At 43.8% G+C, this 11,439-nt stretch overlaps 1 long non-coding RNA gene across 1 annotated transcript; it reads left to right on the top strand.

Annotated features, from left to right (window-relative positions):
* The first annotated feature begins 659 nt into the window (after positions 1–659).
* LOC309860422 lies at positions 660–10,192 on the top strand. Its single transcript, XR_014309359.1, has 4 exons — positions 660–734; positions 3,181–3,314; positions 8,044–8,102; positions 9,948–10,192. It is a non-coding gene; the product is annotated as an uncharacterized lncRNA (long non-coding RNA).
* Positions 10,193–11,439: the final 1,247 nt, after the last annotated feature.

The raw sequence follows: 11,439 nt of genomic DNA, 5'->3' as shown, positions 1-11,439 counted from the left end.
CCACATCCCATCGGGTTCAAGTGATCTATGCACTGCAGATAAAGCACTAGTCACTTCTGAGTAACTTTTAATGAGCATGACCTAGAGTCGGCATATATATATATATTTTCCTTATGGTGAAAAATCCATTTAAATCTTAAGGGATGAATAGACCATATCTTAAAGCTTCCCCATCAGTCATTTGAATAGCTTTATTGGGACCTTCTGTTTTCTTCCCTGTGCATAAGTGATCTGAACCAATTTCTTCCTCTGTTGCAGAAGACAGGGAAACACAGTTTAATGGGGCCAGAAATTATAATTTTCTGTGACCTTCGTTTAAATTTCATTTCCCCCGGGGAAAGAGTTTGGAGGCACAAAACTTGCCTTATGATTGTGATAACAAACTGGCAGGAAGATTGTAGCTCCCAATGACAGCGGGAACGGAATGATGTTCCTGGTATTCAGAGAGAAATGCCTACCTAGGTGCCCAGCCCCTGAAGGGAGAGACGACTGCAGATTCACCAGGAGCTGATGGCTGGGCGGAGAGGCTGCCTTCCATTCCTTTCACTCTGTCGCCTGGACAGCCCTCGTCCAACCCCACGGAGGAAGTCTTAGATAAGCATCTGTGATCTCAGCGCACGGAGCTGTCACTCTCAGGATTGACTTGCAAGTTCAAGAGGCTCCTAAACACGGATCACAGCACACAGACTCCAAGTCACTCTGTTGGAAAGGGAAGTGCATAGGACAATACCCAGGCGGGATAGATATAAAATTGTTTTTAATTTTATATTGTTGTAAATATTTAATTTGTTTTGTTTTATATTGCTTTTTGTCTTGTTTTATATTGGTTGATTTGTTTTCTATTTTAAATTTTAAATTGTTTTCAATTTTAATTGTGTTCAAAGCTTACTCTCAGCTTCATTCTATGGAAAGGTGTCATCTTTCTTTCCAGGGGTATGAGCTTTGAATTTGGAAATCCCAGCTTTGCCTGGGGTACATTTCCAACTTCTCTGTGGTTCTGTTTCCTCATTTTTTACATCACAGAGCTATTGTGGACTTAAATGGGATAAAGTATGTAATGTGCCTAGTCAAGCATTTGGTACAGAGAAAAGGATCAGTGGCTGCTATTGTTTTAAAAGACTATTTAAAATCAGGTCTATGAAAATACATATCTTGAATAATTGTTAGTTAGCCTTTCTGAACCAAGAAATTATTCAAGATATGTATTTTATTGGTGATTTTTCCCTCTTAAGCTTTCCTTTTCCTACACATCAAAATCTAAAAGGTGGTATCACAAAGAGTGGTAATGAGGTACAGGGAATATCTTATATTATATCAAAATCCCAATATAAACCATGAGCCCTTACTGCCCTGCCAAAGGGCAAACTTCTCATTTATAATCCAACAAGAGAATTAAGTATTTGGCAGCAAAGACCACATTGAACTTCTGTGCATGAATACTTTGTATTTGCAAACATTTTCTGATTTCCAAAGGGAAAAAGAGCAAGACATTTCAGCAGTAATTCTTGAAACTCTAAACAATATTTCTGAGCCAATGGGGTGTTTCTTTAGAATATATAGAGGATTCTTAATAATCAATAAGAAAAAAGACCAAAAAGCCTAATTAAAAAATAGACCAAAAAACTTCAAGTTCCTCACAAAAGATAGTGAATAAGCAAATAAAAGGTGCATAATATCATTACTTATTAGGAAAAAACAATTAAAACCCTCAACTGGACAGGACTATACACACACCAGAATGGAAATTAAAAAGACAATACCAGGTGTTGTCACAGGCATAGTGCAATTGGAACATTTGTTGATACAGCTGTGTGATTTGGCCCAACCCCTCTGGAAAACTGGCATTTTATACTAAAGCTAAACATAACTTAGCTTAGATACCCAACTCTACCCAACTCCTAGGTATGTGTCCTAGAAAACTCAGAACATATGTTGATCAAAAAAATAAACCAAACCAAACCAAACAAACAAAAACAATGGTCCCCAATTGGAAACAATTCAAAAGTCTTTTGACGGGAAGATGGAAAAATAAATGGTGGTACATATATACTTGGGCAAAGAAGTCATAATAGTGTTTATCTTTCAGAGGTGAAAATGACTAAGAAGGCCTCAAGGCAGTTTTCTGGGATGATGGGAATATTCTATATCTTGAACCAAGTCATAGCTGCATGGTTGTAGATACTCAAAGTCATTGAGTTATACACTTAAAAATTGTATAACTTGGGGGCACCTGGGTGGCTCAGTCAGTTAAGTGATTCTTGATTTCTGCTCAGGTCATGATCTCAGAGTCATGAGATTGAGCCCTGCATGGGGCTCTGTGCTGAATGTGGAGCTTGCTTAAGATTCTCTCTCTCTCTCTCTTTCTCTCACCTTTTCCCACCGCTGTGCACATACATGTGCTCATGCAATGTACTCTCTCAAAAAGAAAAAAAATTGTGTAACTTGCATCTCAGTTGAAAGAAAAAGAGGGGGTGTAGGATGTGGAAGTGAAAAAAGGGAAGGAGCTTCCCAGAGCTGAAAGCATGCAAGTGGAGCATGGAGCATTATTATGATTATTGTAAAGATTTCTTTGCTTTAGGGCTTTAGGATGAAGAGATCTACATGCTTGGCTCCTCACCTTGGTAAACACATAGAGGTCATCTGGGTTGGAGCAGTGCTTCCAAAGCCGCTGGTGTTAAGGCTGGGTGTTTCATGATGTAGAGTTCTAGAGGGAGACACTGAGCAGGAAGTCTCTGTGATGGTCCAGTGCAGGGTTTCTTAGCCTCCACCATGTTGCTATTTTGGACTACAAAATTCCTCGTGATGTAGGGCTGTCTGTGCACTAGAGGATGCTGGCCAGTATCACCCCTGCAGTCATAAGTCAGAATGCCTCTAGACATTGCCAAGCGTTACCCTCCAACCAGGGCTGGGGGCAAAACTGCCCTTCATTGAGGCTGTAGGTCTAGAAGATCAATGACTCCTAGTTCACAGGACACACTTGGAGAGCAGTGCACCAGAATCACCAAGAGAGCCTTTGAAAACTAAAGATACTACCCGTCTCTGTGAAATACAAGGTCAGCCAAATGAATCCTCAATCCCCTTCTCTTATTGCTGAGGGTAGCATATGACACAATTGTAACCAATTAGATGTAAGTAGTAAGTTTTCTGTAGGTGCTTTTCTTTCTCTCTGCTGAAATATAGACGTGATGGCTGGAGCTGCAGCAACGGTCTTGCAACCATGAAATTAAAACCAAGAGAATTCTAGACACTTTGGTGCTGATGTTGTCTGAGTGGCTGGAACCAGTGCTCGACACTGTCTACATTCAGACTTTCCAGTAAGTGGAACAATAAGTAAATACACTCATGTTTGTTTGCATCATTCTGGCCAGGATTTTTGTTATTTGTAGTCAAAAGTATTTATGATCGTGTCACTTCCTTCAGAGTGTTTCCTTCATGTCCTTTACCACTGTGACCATGAGGCTCCCTGAAGTGAGTCACCCCTGCAGATGGGAATACAGCAGACTTTCCAGCAAAGGAAAAAAGTTTGCTCTGGTTTGGAGACTCCTAACCCTGGCTGCAAGCAGGATCTCCTAGGAAATTAAATAATAATAACAATAATAGTAATAATAATAGCAATGCCCAGGCCCTGCCACGGACCGATTACCTGGCTGCTGAGATTCCATGTCTTCTGTGCCCAGCATCTATAAGCTACATCTTCCCATCTGGATGTGTGGAAGGTACAGGAGAGGGTGAGGGCAGAGGCCCATTTCCCATGCCCCCAGCTCCACCTCTCATGACGCCCCAGCTTATCTGTGCTCTGGCCACACTGTTGCCTCCTCCTTGGTGGCCCGGTGACTTGTGGGCTTTACTGCACTCTTCTCCTTGGGGGTGTGATGGGGACCTCACTCCCCATCATCTTCTGCCGTTCAGAACACAGAGAGTCAATGCTCAGGGACCGGGGACCACTGTCTGCGTCAGTTATTACAACCACTGCCCTTAGTCCCGAGAAAGGTGCTTACAAAAGGAACTCCTGGGCATCAGTGATGGTCCCACGAAACCTGATTACAGGGACCTGATTTCTGCACACCAGCCATGACGGCAGAAAAGCATGGTGGTTTGGGCAGGTCATGGGGGATCCTGACGTGAGCAGGGGTATAGCGATTCACAGAATAGGCTGTGAGACTCCTTTTTGTCCTAGAACAAGCTACTCGAGCCTTCTAAGCCTCTCATGCTGAATGGGAATGACGGACGAGGCAAAGCACTGTGTGCCAGTGCCAGGCATGTAGGAAGTCCCGAGGGCACCAGCACTCCCAAGGGTGAAGAAAGGCATTCTCGAAAGGCACAAATCTTAGAGATGCCAACGGCTTGTGGCCCTCCAAAGGGCCACAGTACATCCGTGGGATGAAAATGTCACAGGGAGGAGCAGGTAGGAAAATGCTATCTTAAAAGGCTCCTTAAGGGCTGGGAGGAATGATGGGGAAACGGGCAAGCTTGACTGGATCAGAGCCTTTTGATGAACGGGCGGCTTCGTCCCCTGCCATTCGGAGCCCCACATCCCACTCCCCCTCCCATGTGGGCCACGTTCCAGGCAGCAGGCCAGGGCGCTGACTGTGTCTGGCTCCAGATTTCACTCTCGTTTTGTTTCTTGTTTCACAAACCAGTGACCCATGAACCAACAGAAAAGGCCTTTCCTTCAGTCCTGATGAATTGCAGCTTTTCTGGGATTTATTCCCAGCCCTCCACGACATCTTTAGCTTTGTCTTCTATTAAGTTTTTTTTAGCTTGCACACTTCTAATAGTTATTTTCTCCTGAAACTTCTTTTGATTGTTCTTAAAATGGCCTTTGAAAATCCCTACAAGTATTTCCTGTATATGGGGAGTGGACCCAGCGTGCTGTGGCACTGAGGTTTTTCAACTCTTACTTCTCCCAGACACTCCAGCAATCAGGAGGAGGAGGAGCGTTGGGTGGTTTTAGCACTAAAAGCTTTTTCGAAAATGTGGCCCCCAGAAAAACCACCGGAGTCAGAAAAGTACAAATCAAAATGATGCCCAGGAGTCATGAAGGGTAGATATACTATAGGGCAACACCTGCGCCCTTTCTATGGCCGGAATATGTCGATTTCAAACAGAATTACAAACTCCCTGTCTCCGGCAGGGTCCCCGGAGTGCCTTGCAGTTTTCATGCTGGTGTGTGGCTTCATTTCTCTGTTTGTTGTCTTTCCTAGTATTTTTTCTGCGTACATAATAAATCACATTTATCCAAACCACTTCTCATCTCTCAGGCTCTGACTCATACCTCTTCGGGAGGATGTTAGCTATTTTCCCATGTGGGTGGATTTTTTTTTTTTAAGATTTTATTTATTTATTTGACAGAGGGATAGAGAGAGAGCACAAGTAGATAGAATGGCAGGCAGAAGGAGAGGGAGAAGCAGGCTTTCTGCTGATCAGAGAGCCTGATGCGGGGTTCGATCCCTGGACCCTGGGATCATGACCTGAGCCAGAGGCAGCCGCTTAACTGATGGAGTCACCCAGGTGCCCCTCCATGTGGGTGTTTTTAAAATCCCGCTTTAATTATAGTAATTCCTTCTCCCCATGAAAACAGGCACAGGCAGAAAGAAGTGAAAAGGTTTTTCTTTGTTGTTGTTGTTTTTGTCCTCCATGAAAAGCCTAAAGAAGTTTATTATTTAACTACCAAATTAGCCAAGATTGAATATCATATTTTGGTTTTATAGATTGCCTCAGTGCAAAAATGCCTAGCTGCTGAGGAAAGAGAGTCAATGAGATACATGTAGTCTGTCTACATTCGAATGAGCGAGGTCTCTTTGTCATCATTCAAGTCGAACACCAGAAACAGAGGGGGAACGATAGGACAATCAACCATGAACTCCGTCCTGGCCAGAGGGCCAAGTGGCAGAATACATGTTAAATTCTGGAGTGATGCTGTAAGTTCTTTATTCTTTATAGACCACGTACGGACTGTTCTGAGAGATGCTCATCCCCGTCCCCGTCCCCCGCAAAGAATGGCTACTTTCAATTTAGCACCAACAGTGTGTTAGGCTCTCTGGGGCCAAGCTCCTTGTATAAAGGATCACATTGTATCACACTCTCTGTAGGGCCTGTGTACATTGTTACAATCTCTGCTCTCCGGATGAGGAATCGGAAGGTTGCAGAGTAAAGGCCTTGCAGGTAGACAAGGCGGGAAGGAGCTCTTAACCACAAAGCTACCACGTCTCAAAGTGCTGACTGCAGTCAATGGTTTGTTTTTAAAGGACAGGGCTGATGGGGATGGGGTTATGTTTTCTTCCTCTCTGGCCTCCCGCAAACCTTACCCTATCCGCCTGCTTTGGCACCCCCATGTAGCCAGGGAAAATGGCACGACCCTACTGGGCCGATGCCCACATCACTGGGCAGTGTTGAGCCCAAGCTTTGGGATCTCTGGTCTTCAGCCAGGCTCTCACTTCTCGGATCCCCCTTCCAAGCCGCCTCCCAAGCTCCTGACGGCACTCTACTCCCTTCCTCCTCATTAAGAAAATAGAGATAATCAAGCAGAGCCTCCCAATCTGCTACTCTCTACCTGCCAACAAATTAGGGCCGTGGCCGTGGGCAAGGCAGCAAGATCAGTGGTTAGAGCCCCGTTCCCACCTCTGCCCCTGGGAGCCATGTTCCATAACTTGGTGGTTATCTCATCCTGCACAGTCCATCCATCCCAAAAATTCCTCACTGCATTCCTCATCCCTCTTCACTGCAAGTCTGTAATTCAGGCCCTCACCCACTCCCGGCTGGACCAGGTCACACGGAGCACACAGGTGTCCTGCCTCCAGCCTCTCCTTGCAGGACACCAAGCTATCTCAGCACCTCAGCTCTCTTCCCACCACATCACTGCTTACACCCACGGTGGGCTCCTCATTCCATGCCAGACCTCAAACCTTGTAGACGTGACAGCGTCTTTCAGGGTCTGGCCAAGGCACCATATATGAACTCCTTCTGCAGTCCCAGAGACGCTCTCTCTGTCCCTGGGCAGGTGTGTGTGGGTGGGGTTGGGGGTTCCTTCACTCTCTCTGGCCCTTGCCCACACCTGCCCTTTTGCCCTGTTCTGCTCTGTCTTCTAATTGGTAAAGTTCGGCCCCTCCCACGAGACCCAGTTTAATTAAACCGGCTTTGGCAGACAGGAAAGGAGTGCTGGAACAAGCTGATTTCTAGAAGGGGATGAGCTTTACGGGGACCCATGGATTTCAAAACAACTTCAAACACATACCACGTGAGAAAGGGGAATTGATTCTCTGGGAGAGGAAGTGTTTAGGAAGGCATCTAGGTGAACTACTCCCAGTGCCAAGAAGGACCACTTTGATCATGGGGAAATCTCCACTCTGTCCACTAGATGGCGCATCTAAATTTCCAAGGCAACCTTCAGAGCGCACTTCTCTTAACTCACAGCAGGTATTGTGACTAATTTTTTTTTGTAGTGATCACAGTGTTGGTCCACCCACCACTTGCTACAACGTAACCATGGGAGGCAAAAATCAGAGAATAAATTCGTATATGCAGGGGTCAAGGATCCACATGATCATGATAAGATCTGAGTCCAAAGTAGCCCCCTCCCCACCTCCTTCCCGCCCACTCCATCACCTTGGGTCCTTAGGGGACACATTTCACTTCTCAGTCACATAGACAAACAGCAGTCAGCCTGCGATGTCCAAAGTTCAGCCCATTTTTTTCTAGCCAGTTCTAAGCAAGCAAATTGGAATCAGAAATGTCTGTGTGGCCCAGCTGCGGAGGAGAGCGCTGTGACGACATCCCTCCGGCTCCTCTCTGAGCCGTCCTCCCTTTCCCCACAACCTAATTAGCAGTCCAAACCTTTCGCCTTTACAGAAGTCAGTAAACTCTCAAAATGATGCAAGCTCCACTATTTTTACCGCAGGTTAGATGACATTTATGGAGCAACGCCCACAGGTGTTCCAACCCCAAAATCTTTTCAAGAGGCAAGGAGACTGTTCCTTCAGAGGCAGAAACTCACACCCATGAATTCTGGTCTGATTTTATCTTACTCCCTTCATTTTGTCTTAGGGCCTACAAGACTCTCATTGGAGTTCACTCTTACCTTCGGCCTTAGCATGGACATAGAAGTGAGTATTTCTTTGTGGTCGTTCTAAGAGGGAAAGGCAAGCGTGATCCACTGTAAGAACTTCACATGTTCAATAAGCTAGGTTTGCAAACATCTGCCCCAAGACACTGGCAGTGGAATAGCCCCATGCGGTCAGTAGGATGTTGAAGGATATTCGTGGCTGAGACATTGATTTTCCTCAGTCATTTCTGGACTGAGTTAACCCTAAGGTCAGGCCATTGAGCCACTGTAAGCCATAGACATAGCTACCAATAATTATTTTTTTTTATGACTTAGCTTAGATGTCATTTCTTCCAGGAAGTCTTCTGTATACCCCCTTCCTAGATAAAGGTTTCCTTAGTACAATTATATAGTACTCCACTTAACACAGTGGGTTATAATTATCTCTTTATGAAGTTGATTAGCCTCCTAAGGACAAAGATTGTGCATTTTTCCTCCTATAACCCAGCATAATGCCTGGATGTAGAAGGAAAGATAATAAGTGAATGGATGCATCATTCAATTAATGGATTTTAAAAACTGTACATTTTCTAGGGGAGAGGGATGGGGTCCCCATTTTTATGGTTTGGGACATTTTCCTTTGTTTCAAGCCTGATTTGTACACTAGTAGGTTAAAGAAACCATTGGCTTCCATCTATGGGGCAAGAAATAACCAGGTGGTTTAGGCAGTTTAATAAAGAAACAGCAATAAATAAATAAGTAAAAAAAAAAAAAACCATCTGTGAGATCTTAAAACTTAATGATTTTTTATATGACATTTGAATTTACAAAATGCTCTCAAATATGGTATTTCTTCCCTTCTCAAAACAATCCTATAGAATGGGTAAGATCAGGGTCATTTTTAAAGAAAGTGAAACTCAGAGAAGTTAACTGGCTTGAGTGAATGAGAGCGGGAGTCAGGATAAGACCCAATTCCAAATCCAATATCCTTTCCGTGACACGTTCAAGGTCATTGACTTCCCTTCCCTTCAAGTCCTTGACGACAGGCTGCTTGGCCAGTTTGGCTAGGATATCGACTGATTTGAGAACTTATTATCACACTCCAGGGCAAATAAGTTCTACTCCTGGCTCAGCCATTTACTAGATGTTAGACCTTGACCAAGTCAGGAAAATTTTGTCTAAGCCTTCAGTTTTTCTGCAGTTAGGAAAAAGGAGTAAAGTCAGGGTAAATATGTTTCTCGATACTCCAGTGGTTCGAGGGGCCAGCGTGATTTTATCAGCATCAGAGTGACAGTAAAAACTGCCATTCATTCTGTTCTGACCATGTGCCCTCGCTGTTCTCAGCTCTTGATGTATGACAATTCATCGACTCCCACAATAAGACAAAGTAAAAAAGGAATATATTGTTCCCATTTTATAGATGCATAAACCAAGGTATAATAAGGTGATATAACTCAAACACAGTTACATATCTAGTTGATGGAGGAGGAAGGATTAAAACTCAGTAGTTTAGCTTCAGAGTCTGTGTCCTATCGTATTAAGCAGATAGTCTGATGTTTGACGCAGGAGGACACAAGAATTATGACCATCATCATCATCATTATTGCTAAAGGCAATCTTACCAATTTATTGGGGAAGGGCATTAACTGCTCTCATATTCAGTGCAAAGGGAACCTAGAGCTCATTTCTTTGGAAAAATGAACACTCTGAGGGCTCCCTGGGGGCTCCCCGGGGGCTGAGCCCAGCTGAGTATGCCCAAGGCCAACGCCACAGTGCACAATCCATGTAATAATTCCTGCCCCTGCTTGCAAAGCCATGCAAACAATTAGCTCATATCAAGCTGTTATTAAGAAGTTATTTTTGTAACAAAAATACTGTCTTCCTTTAATTTCTATGCAAATGCAAGGAAGCCAACACAAGTCTAGTTTATTTAAAGATGGTCTTGTAGAAACAAAAGCGAAAATGACCTTTTGGGACTTCATCAAAATCAAAAGCTTCTGCACAGCAAAGGAAACAGTCAACAAAACAAAAAGGCAACCCACAGAATGGGAGAAGATATTTGAAAATGACAGTACAGACAAAAGGTTGATATCCAGGATCTATAAAGAACTCCTCAAACTCAACACACACAAAACAGACAATCATATTAAAAAAAATGGGCAGAAGATATGAACAGACACTTCTCCAGTGAAGACATACAAATGGTTATCAGACACATGAAAAAATGTTCATCATCACTGGTCCTCAGGGAGATTCAAATTAAAATCACATTGAGATATCACCCTACACCAGTTAGAATGGACAAAATTAGCAAGACAGGAAACAACATGTGTTGGAGAGGATGTGGAGAAAGGGGAACCCTCTTACACTGTTGGTGGGAATGCAAGTTGCTGCAGCCACTTTGGAGAACAGTGTGGAGATTCCTCAAGAAATTAAAAATAGAACTTCCCTATGACCCTGCCATTGAACTACTAGCTATTTACCCCAAAGATACAGATGTAGTGAAAAGAAGGGCCATCTGTACCCCAATGCTTATAGCAGCAATGGCCATGGTCGCCAAACTGTGGAAAGAACCAAGATGCCCTTCAACGAACGAATGGATAAGGAAGATGTGGTCCATATACACTATGGAATATTATGCCTCCATCAAAAAGGATGAATACCCAACTTTTGTAGCAACATGGACGGGACTGGAAGAGATTATGCTGAGTGAAATAAGTCAAGCAGAGAAAGTCAATTATCACACGGTTTCACTTATTTGTGGAGCATAACAAATAGCATGGAGGACAAGGGGAGATGGAGAGGAGAAGGGAGTTGAGGGAAATTGGAAGGGGAGGTGAACCCTGAGAGACTATGAACTCTGAAAAACAACCTGAGGGTTTTGAAGGGGCAGAGGGTGGGAGTTTGGGGGAACAAGGTAGTGGGTATTGGAGAGGGCACGGATTGCATGGAGCACTGGGTGTGGTGCAAAAACAATGAATACTGTTATGCTGAAAATAAATAAAAATAAATTTTAAAAAAGATGGTCTTGTAAGAATTTAATTTGTCCCTTTGAGGAAGCTGCTGAAGAAAGGAACAGAGAGGATGAAGACTACTTGGAGGTGTTCTGAGCTCCTGATAAAGAAAGAGCAGCTTCTTTCCCCCTTGGAATTCATCATGAAGCCCCCCTTTCTCCTTGACCAAGCGCAAGTGCACACAAGTGGTAACCAGGGACACTTGGAGATTATTTTTCAGGCATCTATCTGCATGACACAGTTACCATAAAGTAAATCCCAGCACATGCTTGATGGCCTCAGAATGTTAGAACTGTGGATCCAATGACAGGGTGTGCTGGTGTTTTCAGTGCCCTGGAGTGGGGCTTCTTAAAACTAATGCGTAAAGAAATATCAAAGCACAAT

The sequence above is a fragment of the Mustela nivalis genome (assembly GCF_964662115.1).
Source record: "Mustela nivalis genome assembly, chromosome: 2".
NCBI lineage: Eukaryota > Metazoa > Chordata > Mammalia > Carnivora > Mustelidae > Mustela > Mustela nivalis.
This window is presented reverse-complemented; position numbering and strand designations above follow the sequence as displayed.